We start from the raw sequence: 15,033 nt of genomic DNA, 5'->3' as shown, positions 1-15,033 counted from the left end.
GACATTTATCTGGAATTATAATTAAAATATAATTTCTGACACATGACAGCCATGTCTCGGACGTTGTCTAATCTGGAGGTCCAACTTTTTAGCAATAACCCGAAAAAGTTTTTGTAGATGTGATTGTGTTTTAACTTAAGCTTGAGGATTATTTTTACTCCAAATACGGCAGTTTTATCATGTTGAAAAATAAATCACTTGACAGCTGGCTGACAAAATGGTTTCCAGTTAAAATAATGTTGCCAACTTAAAGCTCTATGAATCTTAAAAAAAAACATCCTTTACCTAGATGGATGTGTTGGTTCAGTGCGTAAATTCCGTACGGTCTTAGTCAAGGTTCGATCTTAAGTGACACTGAAGTTTTTTAAATTATATGCATGAATCTAAGACAAAGTACTAAAAATCAAAGAAACTGATAATAGATTGGCACCTCCCGGGAGGCTTATAATTCCAGCCATGAAGTTTCACAATCAACATTTTATTGTAGTGTTCAAGCATTAAAAAAGTATTTTATCTCTAAAAAATAGAAATTCAATTTAAAAAAAATGCGTATACGCCCCAAACGTCCTTTATTATTTCCTTGCTGTCGTTTCCTTTTTCCCATGTTTTTCCGAACATTGATACCAGAATTAAATTGTCCTTGAAGTAGGAAATTTCGAGAAATCAGAAGAAATAGAAAATGTGTTCAATAAAAAACGCGTCTACGCCCCGATATCCTAATCGACTTTTAAAAGATTCCAATTGATAAATTGTAATTTGAAATAAGATTGTCACACTGGACGTTGTCATGGTTTTGATAAGATCGCAATATCCACTTTTATTAAGCTTTGCATTTATTTTTGTTTTTATTTTATTTTGTTTGTATTTTCGTTAGTTGCATGTCTATGATGTCAGAAGGAGGAGTACGCAAGTTAATATAATAGTTTATTACTTGATAAAGATTGAAATTAAAACAAAAAAAATAAATGTAAAAGCTTCAAATTTTCAGTCACTTTATTATAAACTTCTGCACCACAAGTGGGGCTGCTCTAGTTGTCATAAGAGCATGATCAACGATCTATATCAGCTCGAAGCGTTTATGAGCTGTTTTGCTTTCGATCGACGTGAACTTCACTTCCACCTCCACATCACAATAATAATAATAATAATATTAATAATTTGAGAGCATATGCAACAAAAAGTAAAAATTTAGTGTTTTTGATTTTGTTTGAATTATTTAAAATTTAAATATGTACCTTCAGAGGTGCAGTGCAGACATGAGGCAGGTACTCGAATAAGTTATAAGTTTAATTATTTCGTTTGCGGCAACAGACATAGAGTTATTTGACGCAACGCTTTGATTATCTGTGTGGGGAGGATGTGGTGAAGCATGAACATATAATTAGCATATAATTGACTAGCTATACGAAATTCACGTACCTAGTATTTTTAAAAATGTTTCTTTTTTCTTAAAGGTGAACGATTGATCTGTGATCATTAAAAAGTGTACATAGAATCGATAAACAATATATTTATATGAACGAACGTATTCTGAATGCAGATTTATTATAATAAATATTTACATAGTTAGTTAGATTGAAAAACATTTTGACCTAAGTCAAGACTAGAGTTTTGTTTATCTCTCTGAAGCCTATAATTTTATTATTTTACTGAATTTGATTTAATTTATTTTATTTTCTCATTGCTTGGGGATAATAAACAAAGAGTATGTACATATGTGGCATACGGCCAATTTCTGTTTTCATGAAAATAATTATTGAAAAAAATCATAGTACCTAGAGGAAGAATCCAGAACAAATAATAAATACATATATTAAATAATTAATTAAAGCAAACAAAATCATACCAACAAATTATTTTAGGACATTAATTATTCTTATTTTGTAACTTTTCACTTTGTAGCTTAATACAAGTTCTTTGTTACATATGGGACAAGCTATCACTTAATTCTTGAATATAACTTAACCGTGAACAAATTTATGTGAGATTAAGATCTTTAACTTTATGATACTTTGTTCGATATACATGGTTTATAAGGCTAATTTAAAAAAAATACAAAAAGCACTTCAAAAAATTATCCCTTTTTAAATTTTTTAAACAAGTTGTCTTTTAAGGAACTTCTTAAACCTAAATTGTTTTTCAAAATTTTAGTTTAAGCTGTTTTTGAAAAATTTAAGACGTAAGATCAATCAAATAGTATTTTAAGAAGAGGTTTTATTTATACAAAAAATCAATTTTACCAAAAATAAATAGATAACTGCGTTTTGTAAAAGATGAAATAAATTTAATTTGAAATTCTTTATTCTGATGATATTTAAGTCAAAAATTTGGTTAGATTTTAATTTAGTATACAAAATAAACTGGAAAAAATCTCCAAAAAGAAAAATAACCATTTAACAAAATCTTCCGTAACATAATTCAATTTAACATTGTCTATTAAGAAAACCTACATGGTTCAAATCTCCAAGGAATACAATTTTATTGCCAAAATACCCCAACTTCCAGGGATGTATAAAGCAGAGTTGGGGAATAATGATTACTTTTCGTCTAAAATTTCAATTGTGATTAGTGGAAGTATAGTTTTCCCTCAGCTTTTTTGGCCACTGTAATTTTCGCAATGAAACAATTAAGTTACAAAGTACTAAATATTATAAACGGATTCCTCCCAAAAATTCAATTCACAATTGGAAATGAGGTTAAGAAAACAATATCTTTCTTACGTGTCAAAATCTACCGTTAAGAAAATCGTTTGCTTTTCGACTGGTATCAAAGACTGGTTGATTTCCGATCAAAGCAAGCAAGGAATATTATCATCAATATTGCATCCAATCTTGAGAATTAATTTTTCAAAATAAGTGATGTACGATTCCACATCGCCAACGGCAAAAAATTCATCAAAATCCTAAGTGATAATGGTTAACCTTTTACCATAATTCGAAGTCTCCTTTTAAAATACAAAATACAAATTCCACGAGAAAATATTGATGAACCCGTTAGAACGAACCACAAACCCCGGGCTTACAACTCTATCCGAAAACTTAAAAAAATCCATTTAAACAAAAATTGACAGAGGTTCGCCTTGCTTTCAAATCGAAAAAACCACTTGTTTTACTAAACTCAAGACGAAAACTGATAAGGATAAACAAACAGATGTTACCTACAAATGAACAGTGCAACGTGTGTTATATTGGGACCACAAAACAACTGCTTAGACAACGCATCTCGAATCATAAGTCCGACATAAAACTAAAAAAATTCTGAGAAGACAGCCCTGGCCAGTCACAGCATTGAAAGCGGTCGTTCTCCAAACTTTCAAGACGGAAGTTCTACAGACAGAGAAACTTGTTTCGAAACGATACACATTAGAAACATTACATATTCTCAATAACAAAAACGACATGAACCGAAAACAAGACACACAAAACACTTCTGCTGTAATTTGTGCTTTATTCAATTTTGCTAATTATATTCATATTATTTTTAATTTATATTAATTAATATAACTAATATTAAATTGTTTTCCAATTTTTCTTGAGTGAGAAAACTTTATTGTATTTGTATCCCATTGAAATAACTAAGATCATTTGTATATTTTTTGTGTTAATAAAGTTCTCCTGAAGAAAGCAGCAATTGGTCTATAAATAAACTCAATTAAATTTCAACTTTCATTTCAAATATAAGTAATTAGTAATTGATTATTTTTCCATTACAAATACAAGTAATGTAATTAAGAAAATAAAAATTACTTTCAATTGTAAATGAAAAAATTAACATTTCAATTACTTGTAATAGTAATTTTAAAATACACTTACTAATGACAAGTAATTGAAAATTATAATATGATTATTCTGGAAGCAAATAACTTTGAAATTAAAACCAAACTTATTTATTGAACAATTTATTGATTAATTCAAAGTTTAATTCATAAATTATATGTGATAAAAGAACTTAATATTTTAGAAAATATTATGCAATATTGCGTAAAATGTAATTTAGGAAAATAGTATTTATTTATATATTTATGTGTAATGATTACTTTAAATATTATTTTTGTTTTCAATTTAATGCAAGTAATTGCCATTTTTCAATAACATGTAATTTGTAATTGAAATTCTTTAAATACATGTTAAAGCAATTGATAAAATGTATGAAGATATTATTAACAAGTATTTGCAATTGAACCTTTTTGTAATCATTTTTTCCTAACTCTAACATATAGACACTTTATCCCATTTGAAAGACATTCGTTAACCTGGATAACCATTACTCTGGTCAACAAAATTTTGTAAGTGGCAATCAAATTATATTTTTCTGAAGACATATGTTAAAATATGCAACAAAAAAAAATATGCGAAAGTCACTGCAATGCATTAGAGAACACGCTGAACAATGTATTGAAGATCTTGGATCTTGGAAAAAAAAACCAGGAACTTGGATTGATACCCACCATCTCTTTATCGATTTTAAAGCCGCGTATGACAGTATCTATAGGGAAGAGCTCTAAAGAGCAATGTCTAGTTTTGGTATCCCTGTCAAACTTATCCGTTTGTGCAGAATGACGATGGAGAATGCACGCTGCTCTATCAAGGTCGATGTCAAAAAAGGTTTTAGACAAGGCGATGCACTGTCATGCGACTTCTTCAACATCGTTCTGAAAAAAATTGTGCAAAACTCGACAGCCAACACTATAGGCATAATCTTCCAAAGGTCCATTAAATTACTCGGATACGCAGATGATATTGACATAATTGGAAGATCAAAGAATAACTCTTGCAAATCGCTGCTTCTTTGGACTTAGGAGGCAATTTAGAAGTAAAGTCCTCTCTCGAGCATCTAGAATCACAATCTATAAGACACTCATCATCCCAGTTCTAAATAATGGCGCTGATGCCTGGACCCTGTCAAAGAAAGATGAGAGCGTCTTGGGATGCTTCGAAGGAAAAATTCTTCGGGTGATTTTTGGTCCCGTACGCATAGATGGAGAATAGAGGAGAAGATATAACGACGAACTGAATGGACTGTACAGCGACACTGACCTAGTTAGCGGCTTAGATGGCTGGGTCACGTAGAGCGAATGGACATCAACGCTCCCGGAAGGTCTATACCTGCTGTTTATCGACTTCAAGAAGGCCTTTGATAGCGTCAACAGGGAGCATATCTGGTTAGCTTTACGGAGGAGAGGCATCCCAGAATAACTAATTGCTATTAGTAAAGTAACATATGATTGATCCAAGTGTCACGTTTTCCCGATGAAATTCTTAGCGGAGTCAGACAGGGCTGTATTCTGTCGCCTATATTGTTTTTGTTGGTGATAAGCGATGTACTGCGCGCAGCTTTGTCAGGTAGCGAAGGGATCCTATTTAATGCACTTGGATTACGCGGATTATGTTTGATTACTCTCTCATAGTATCATGAACCTCTATCAAATGACAACAAGTGTGGAGAGAGAAGCAGAAGTTGTGTGGCTGAAAATTAATTCCGTCAAAACAAAAATGATCAGCACCGGAACTTGACCATCCTCTTAAATATATATTTTCTCGCAACCGGTGGAAAAAGTGGAGAGCTTTCTGTACCTTGGAAGTGTCATCTGCGGCATCGGCAAAGCAAAAGTGGGGTTCAAATGTTGTCGAAAATTGGGAGGAATAACTCTATCAGCTTAAGAACAAAGCTACGACTGTTTCGCACAAATGTCGAATCTGTGCTTCTATATGGATGCAGCACTTGAAAGGTTACTTAAGTCATTATAAGAAATCTGCAAACCTTAGTGAATAGATGTCTTCGTAACATCATAAGGATTGTCTGGCCAAACCGTATTTCAATTCAGGGCTTTCAGAGAAGGACATGCCAGGAACCTATAGTCTCTATAATACCAAAGCTCTATAATACGCTTTAAAAAGGTAACGACTGCATTGCAGGCCAAGCAATGCAGGCGAATACGCTTACACAAGAAGGAAGAGTAGCTGGACGACCGAGAAGCACATGGCGCAGGAGAGTCAAGGTGGAATCAGGGAGCTGAAACACATCTCCAGAAACCGTACGAGATGGCGCGTAGGCATAGTAGAGGCCCTATTCCCCTTAAGGGGTTCCCAACGGACTTAAAAGGTCTGAGGACCTAAATAAGTAAGTAAGTTTATGTTTGAATCCAACTTCAAAATCGCTCTATCATCTCATTGAAAGTAAGTCATTGTTTTAGGCTTTAAGAGGCTGTAAAAATTAAAAGAATAGGTTCACTTTAGGAAAATTTGAGAATTTTCCAAATCTTAAATGTCTATCTTCAATATCGAGATTATTTGTTTTCAGCGTCTCATTTACTTTTTGAATTATTTTATTTTGAAACCAGTTTTGTTTTTTGAATCTTACAATGGTTGATACAAATATTTTAGTAAATTGCATGCTTGACAACCTTGGTAAGTTGCTGTTAACACCATTGGACCTATAGAAACGGAAAAAAATCACGAAAATCGTCTTTTTACTGTCTATAACTTACTACGCGTTCGTGAGATTTTTTACGAATTCTTATACAATGTTAAAGTTATTTTAAATGTTTAAAATGTAGTACCCGGAGCAAGATGGTTAGTGCGTTGCACTGTCATGCAAGGGGTCTTGAGTTCAATCCCTGCCTATGCCACCTTAATTTAAATAAAAAAAAGTTTTCACGGGTACTGCCTCTTGCGAGGAATTGACAAATCCTCCAAGAGTAATTATTGTCATGAAAAGTGCTTTCTCAAAATTCGGATTTGGCATATAAACTGTAGGTCCCTTCCATCCCTGACAGAATTCTTCGCACACAGAAATGGTTGAGAGTTGTAAGTCACTAGGCCCTGGTTCTTCATGGACTGTTGCGCCACCTAATTTATTTAATTTATTTTTTGTACAATGTTTAAAAGACTCAAAGGAAGGCGTTAATAAATTTCCAGCTTTCTATCTCCTACTCCGAGGTGAAATCCTTATTTTTATGAACTAAAAGTATAACCATGAATTAAGTTTTTAGAGACTTTAAATGTTAAAAGTTTCAAGTCTACAAATTTGATCTATAACAAAAACTTCTAAGAGAAAGCTAAAAACGAAGAATTTCAGATATCGAAAGCAAAACCTCTTTTTTGACAAAAAAATCTAATTTCGACTTCCTTAACTTAGGAACAAATTGACGCAGGACAAATGTGATATTTTAAACTAAAATTTAACATTGTGAAATAAAAATCACAAACAGTTTCAAATAATACCACCTCCCTTTCTAAATAACTTAAAACAGTGTTTCAACTAGAAAATAATTTTCAGAGCCCAATTAAAAAAAAATAATTTTACAAAATTTGGACTACAAATCCTCTTTAACCGTTTTTTTTTTTAATGTATTAATTGTTTGAATACATCGTGTAACACTTTTAATGTTCCTGTGTGTTCTGTGGTCAACTTAACGATGAGCTTCTCTTAAAACTTCATACACCCCATTCAGAACAACATAACACATTTTACTTGATTGACGTCCATTATAACTACAAACTTATCGTTCATCAAAACTTGAAAACCAAAATAAACTATTATCTATTTTTAAAATCAAACATTATAAATTAAATGTCCCATGGCATAACAATGTGTCGGTCATTAGACCTTTATCGAAAACAAATAAAAAAAAACTTCAACGCCTTTTTGTAGTTAAAATAAATTGAAAAACAAAATAGAACTTTAAACAAAAAAATCCCCTATAGTTGAAAAATCGACAACAAAAATAACGAAAATAAACAAACACTAAACCGGCATTATATGAGACATTAAATTCACGTGCGCTATCTAATTGTCGCAAATTGATCAATGATGTCAGAAGTTCCGCAGGCCATTTGTAAATATTTCTCAGAATAGTTTACGTTTTTTTACACACTACTGGTTCTTTTAATAGGTTTTAGAAATACTGTCGCCAAAATAACTTTTAAATGTGTTTAAGTTTGAGTACCATAATAAATTCTATAATTATTTTTTATTTGTAGCAATAAGAATTTTAACTATTGCCATTTTAAGTATTTCCTAAATTTGATTTGTATGAGCCTACTCGATTGACCAGCAGTGTAAATACGTTTCTACGTAATCCGAGTAATTTAAACGAAAAATGATTTAAATTGGAGTCTTTACCAGCAATTGTTTTGACAAAATTAAATACATATTTTTGAGGTCGGAATGAAAATTCCAGATCAATTATAATTGTTTGTATAGTCGAGCCATAAGGAAAAGGTAAACCTTATATGGAAGTTGTGTGGACCTTTATGCCGCTTAAATCTTTTGAAATTTAAAAAACAATTCTTTGTTGTTGCCCTAAATATAATGAAGACAAAAAGATATAGAACACAGAAAACGTGAATGTGATTGGAATTTTAATTTGAGGCCCTTGTCGAAATTACTGAAAAACTCTGATGACAGTGATTTGCGATTAAGTGTCTTATTTCGGCGACATTTCCTTCAAAAGAACAACAAAAATGAACCTACTAATTGGACAATTTACAATACGAAGCTTTGTCGTACATACAAACAAAATTAAAAACAACTCGGTATGTCAAAGTAAATATCCCTTGACTGCCTTTCAAGGTTTCAACTCATAAAAAATAAACACACGCAATTATTTCGCATCATAAACAACAGGTCATGTGATTGAGGTAGACCCTATCATCAAGACATATCTTTGAATTGGCGGTAAGAGAAAACACGTTCTACAAAATAAAAAAAAAACAAAATTTCAGGAAGTCAAAAGAGGACTGGTTACACAAATGTTAATATTCCAAAAAAGGAGCTGATGACAGACAAAGTGTTCTTAATAGCCTTTGAAATTTAAAGTTAAACGCTGCCTTACTGAATTTTTTGATATGTGTAAGACTTTCACGTCAAGAAGACCACGAGTCGTTAAAATTAAGTTATTCTTACAATTATTTTACTTGTATATCGGATTTGAATTCTATATTAACTTTATATCAAGGATAATCATGAAATTATGAAGTTCACTTGGGCGTATACGTACTTTTTTCTCTTACAAAGTGCTTATAATGATTTTTCTTTTATTATCGTTTAAGTAGAAGTTAAGTTGGTATATGTTACCGAAATATTATGGCAGATATCACTTCATGTCTTAGAAGCTATATCCTAAACATTAAAGGGATTCTTAGCCTAGGAACGCTAGAAAAAAAATGAACTTTGAAAAAGAACTATAATTATAAGTTAATTAATTAATTTTGAGTAAGTGTGGGTGACAGAAGGTTAAAGGGGTGTAAGAGTGGATAAGAGGGGGGGGGGGTAAGAGGAGGTAAGAGTAGAGTTTCAACCAAATTACTAGAAAAAAGGTGTGTTTTCATATTTTTGGACACAAATACTGTTGCTACCAGCTCCTTATCATGATTTTTAATAGTTATTCCCTTCAAGCAAGGTGAGTACTTTTTAATTGATTGCTTTTGATAATTTCAGTTAATTGGCGAAATTTTTAATTATGCTTTGGCACCTCTTCCCTCTTAATAAACAGAAAAAAACTCGTTATCGTTATACGGTGTTCATGATGCTGATGTGCCATTTTTGATTCTGTTTTTTTGGAATCACTTCTGCATTATACAGCATCATTCAAAAAGAAGGTAGGTATAATGATCAGTGTGATGACAAGCCATCGATCAAAATCATACAAATATGACTGCTCCTTGTCCTTCATACGATCCAAAAAAAAATAAGAAAAAATAAGACTTCTTTGAAAGGCAGGTGTCGTCAAGTAAGAGCTACATATAGTAATAACTTGAATTTTCCGCATTCATATTGACAGGTGGAGACTGTTTAAAAGCACTTCAAGTATTATACACTGCCATCTGTCAGAAAGTAGATGAAATAATAATCTCAAAGCTTATTGAAAAGTTATTAGCAATGCGCATGACTTATTTATCTTGGTATTATGAATCAGTCTCTAAGTCTGTCTATAAATTTTCCTACTTATAGAAAAAAGACTAACGCAGAAAGTCTGCCGCAGTCACAGCTAAGAGATAAACAAGTTGTCTTGTTTATAGAAATGGATATAATTCAAGTCTCGCGAATTTCTAGACAACAGGTCTTAATGCTAAGTAAAAATGTTCACAACACCTATAATCTTCCTCTGATGAATTAACTTAACGTTTAAATGTGCACAATGGCTAAAAGCTTTTGTGTGCACATTCCTTTTATAAAAATATTGAAGAAGATAGCTCTGAGGTGTATTTTGTTCTGTTTTTTGCTTATAGGTTTAATAGAATCTTGTTTACACTAAGTATTTATTTATCTTGATCTTGTGAAGACATGTATCATCTAACTACCTACTAATAGTCGACTAGAAACAGATGTAATTCTTCATAAAAGACATCAACAAACTATGAGAATAAATATTTATACCCGTGTTGACAAAACGAAACGATACTCATAGTCACTATTACTTATCATAAGATATTATTTAGCAACTTGAGACAAAGGAACACTGTTGTTAAAATTATTAGAGTTTTAAGTACCTTAAAGCTGTTTTCAACTTTCTATTACACTAGACGACAAAACTGCATTAATTTTTTGTTGCACAGACAAATGAATACTTTTTTAAAGGATTAAGATGTCCTAAAATCAAATTCTGTCTTGTTTTTAAAATAACAGCCTTAAAAAGTTTGTTTTAAAGGCTTTATTAAAACATTCAAAATATCTTCTAACAATAAATTGTATGGTGATCTTAAAAGTACAAATTGTTCTCTTTTAGTTTTTAAGTTTAAGCATTTAAGTATCTTACTTAGGTTTTATTAAATTTTTATGAAGTTCCGAGAAAATCTTGAACTTGATACTTTAACAATTTTGAAAAATACGTTTTGGACTTAGTTTTTAGAGCTAATTTCAAGTCTAAACTCTAATTTTAACTATTTGCATAAGTTTTAAAAATATCCGTTTTCAACAATATTTTTAACTGTATATATTTCAATAACTTGATATAATAGACAACAGATTCGTTACAAGAACCAAACATACTATCAAACCATTTTGTACTTTTTCTGTCGAAAACCGTTTTAGCGAAAATGGTTAAGCGTTTCTTTTAGGTTTGTGTAAGACAGGTGAAATCTAACAAGTTTTTTTCGAATATTATATCAAGTAATATAAATACTTGTGTTTTGTTGGAAAATCTATCAAAAGTATAGTAGGATTTTACACGAATAACAAAAACAATATCCGTAGTATGAATACTACCGATAAAAGTTAAAGTAGAGTCATACTACGGATGGGTTTATGACATTTACACGAGTCTCGAATAGATCTTATGTGATTTCGTTCTCAAATGTTGGTACGATTGATATTGCATTTGTATCTCGATGGCTGTGTTCGTTGAGTAGTAGGGCATTTGGAATCATCTGTTTTTCATTGGGAACAAATTAATCTGTTACTGTTGATATTATTTAGTGTTGTTACTGAAATATAATATTATATATGGAATACCAAAAAAACATGGCTAATATTTAAATTGAATTTGGAAGAAAAAGATTAAAGATCTGGAAAACAATTACAAATTTTACTGGCAAAAAGCTTCTTCATAAATTTAGATAGCCTCAAAAAGCTTTATTTACTTTTTTCCGAAATTTAAAAAGGGATATCTCAAAAACCTGTCTTGATACATTAATTTTGAAGTCGGATTTGAATTATGGCTACCAAAACTCATTAGAAGAGTGAAATTTTAGTGCCAGTAAGAAAACCTTGTCTACCATTGTTATTTGCTAACAAATCTCAAGTCTAATTTTCTTTCACCAAAAGGTGACAGTTCAGCAAAAAGTAATCAAATAAATCTAAATCTGGGAAACAAATTTACATATTTAATTAAAATATCAGAAATTCAGAAGTCAAACACATTCGAAAAATTGTTGAAAATTAAAGACGCCACTTTGTAAAAATATAGTATAGGGTTTTTCAATAAAGACGGGTAGATGATGAAATTGTCAATCGGTATAGTTTTTGGTCATAAACTTTAAGCTCGTGGGTCAGTTGGATCTTGTACGCGTGCAGGCCCAATTCACGACGCAAAACCCACCAAGTTTAAGTCTGCAAAAGGCCGAGTTCTTGTGCAATCTTGCGTTCCTAGAACGTACGAGTAATGACTGATTCTTTACTGAATCAATCGTCTCAAATTTGGCCACCAAATGCTGAAGAGTCGACGTCTACCGTAAAATGGGCACAATGCACATAATGTTTCCGTTAACCAACACTCATTTTGATAATAAAATTTTATCATTTGAACGTGCTATTCAATTGTGTAACTTGCAACAAAACATTTGACAGATGTCACCAAAGGAAAATGGCTGCCACAGGACGCCAAAATCTACCCGCGCCAAATGAAAAACCCTATGAAATAATCAAATTGCTTTAAATAAACAAAATCATCTCTTGAACATAGTAACTACCTAAAATGTCTCAAATATTTGTCTTAATTGTTTAAAGGTTATGCTTACGAAAATTATTGAAAGTTGTAATCTAACCAAAAAATGATTACAGAAAAAGTCTTTAAAGCAAGTTCAATTTCTCAAAACCATGTGATTATATCCATTATTTATTATTCTGACTCAAAAATATATTTAATATATTTACCAGTCATTAATTATAACTGAACTGTTTATTAGTTAACAAATACAAAATTCAATGACAATAACAAGTCTAATAATAACTTGCTTAAAAGACTACAAGAAATATACAATATAATTTTCTTCAATCAAGAAACTCTGGTTTTATCCAATTTTTTGTGATTTAAACTGCTACAGAATTCTTATACTGAAGTTAAAGAAAAACCCTTTCAACAATTGTTATATGGCTTATTCAATTTTATGTATGTTTGGTTCAATGTCCTTCAATAACAAAAAACAAAATAAAATACTTGGTCATTAAAACAATTAAAATAGGAAATTCTTTTCAATTGGCTGAAGACATTGTCAAGTCGCCATAGCAGAGGGATTTCAATGTGTTTAATGTTGGTTGAGCTTCATCACTTTAAAACATTAAAGTAATTGACGCACACTCAAGAAGATTCGTTATGGCCTTTAGGAAGATATTTTTTTTAAACAAAGAGATTTTTGAAAAAGATACAAATATTAATAAATGATTCACATTTGGCTTAAGAAAATAATAAAAAAAACTGCATATGATGTAAAAGCAGAACTCAATTTAAAAAGACGGTAATTTTAAGTTTTATCAAAATTGGTTCTACTGTTTTTGAAAATCCGAACTCAATTGTTCTACGGCCACTTAGATTAATGGTTAATAACTCCTTTAGAGTTTTTCTTTTTAAGTTCCTGGAGTACAAGGTTCAATCAAGAACAAATTTATGCATTCCTCCTTTAAGGTTGTAATATTCTTTTTTGTAAGAAAAGACCTTCAAATTTTGTTTATATGAAAAATGTAAAGTAAACCTGTCGCTTCCGTTTATAACTAAAAATGCGTTCAACAGTTTCTTCCGACCACTGCGCACTGCTTTGCATATATTTCGATGCACATTTATCTGCAATGCATCGATGCACTTCATTGCCTTCAATAAACGACTCAGTGACTTCAGGTTTTATTTAATTTTATTTTTTCACGACATTGTTTTAAACAAAAATGACCGATTTTATCAGAAATGGTGATGATGATGATATCACACCACAAGCTTAAAATAACATTTCATTTCTTAAAAACGTCCTTGAACTGTTGCATTCACCAAGATTCTCACGAATTCCCAATAGACTCTTTTAAGTAATGCACCGACACACACCTTGAAAAGAAAAATATATTCCTAAATAATGGTTATTGTTTTTTATGGAAATTGTCATACTCTAAATGCTAATTTAGTTCAATTGGAGTCTTGTAATTTGATATGAAATTAATTGGATTGGATTGGTTCAACGGTTTAACGGTGCGCCGCTGATAGAATTGGTCTTGAGCAAAACCGATTGAAAAAGCTCGTAATTCCTTAGAGATTAATAGATCTGCAATAAGTTGCTGTCGGATTACACTTAAAATTTTAAATGAAGAAAATCTCTTAACGAATTGAGTCTTTTTAGTGCTCTCCACAAATTTTTTATCGTTTTTAGACTTTTATTTCTATCGAATAATCCAAATCGAATGAGAGCAGATTCAGTGAATTCGCAACTATTGATGGTTCATGTAATTTGTTTCTTTCCATGAGACTTAGTCTCCAGTATCTTTGGAAAAAGGTTGAAGTTGTTGTGTTCAAAATCACGTCAACATATATCAAGTCATTAATGCAGACTTTTAGCATTTCATAGACCTAATTTGACTAATTGATACATTGGATTTATTTCGGCTTCAAAGTAGAACTGACAACATTTCGTGAGTACGTGAATGCCTAACTAGTTATATGGAAGGGTAATTAGGAGATTTTATTTTCATCAAAGATACTCCTATTAATGTCAGAGCCACTCCTTCGTGTTTTTATTTTGGATTTTTTTTTCCTGACAAGACGATTAAAATGATTTGGTTGAAGTTTAAATGAAAAACTCTACCGCCTATGTACCCATGTGCAACACGCATTAATAAACATCAGCAGACACCTACGCGAAATATGCGTAGGCCTTTGCTGATGCACAGTGGGACAAATAGTCTTTCAAAAGAAGTAAAAAAATAATAAAACAAAAAAAGGAAAGGCAGGTGCAGACGACACAAGACACCAGCTGACAAAAATTGATTTCCAATTAACGCAACTTTAATGCCTCAAACCTATTTATGTCAAAATGGCAGTCGATCATTTTTTTTTTATTCAACAGCAAGCTGAACTTTTTTGGTCTGTGATTTAATTATTTTTTGAACAATTCTTTTTGATGTTTTACGCAAAAGTTTTCCTTGTCAAATAGGAAAACGAATAAGCTATATTTCTTTGTAATACAAAATAAAATTTGAGATTAACTTAAAACTTATCGAAAAAGTGTTTTGTAGAAGATAATGTTATTGGTAGTTTTTTGCTGAACTAAAGGAAGAGGTTTGTAAAGTAAAGTTCTGAGTTTGAAATGTATGACACTTGAAAAACTAACTAGTTGC

General features: G+C 31.2%; 1 protein-coding gene across 2 annotated transcripts in view; it reads right to left on the bottom strand.

The window, feature by feature from the left end:
- The window catches only part of LOC129952097 (cGMP-dependent protein kinase, isozyme 2 forms cD4/T1/T3A/T3B), a 112,828-nt gene that overhangs the window by 43,751 nt on the left and 54,044 nt on the right, over nt 1-15,033 (bottom strand). The gene's annotated exons all lie outside the window — the stretch shown is intronic.

Source organism: Eupeodes corollae, chromosome 3, assembly GCF_945859685.1.
Source record: "Eupeodes corollae chromosome 3, idEupCoro1.1, whole genome shotgun sequence".
NCBI lineage: Eukaryota > Metazoa > Arthropoda > Insecta > Diptera > Syrphidae > Eupeodes > Eupeodes corollae.
This window is presented reverse-complemented; position numbering and strand designations above follow the sequence as displayed.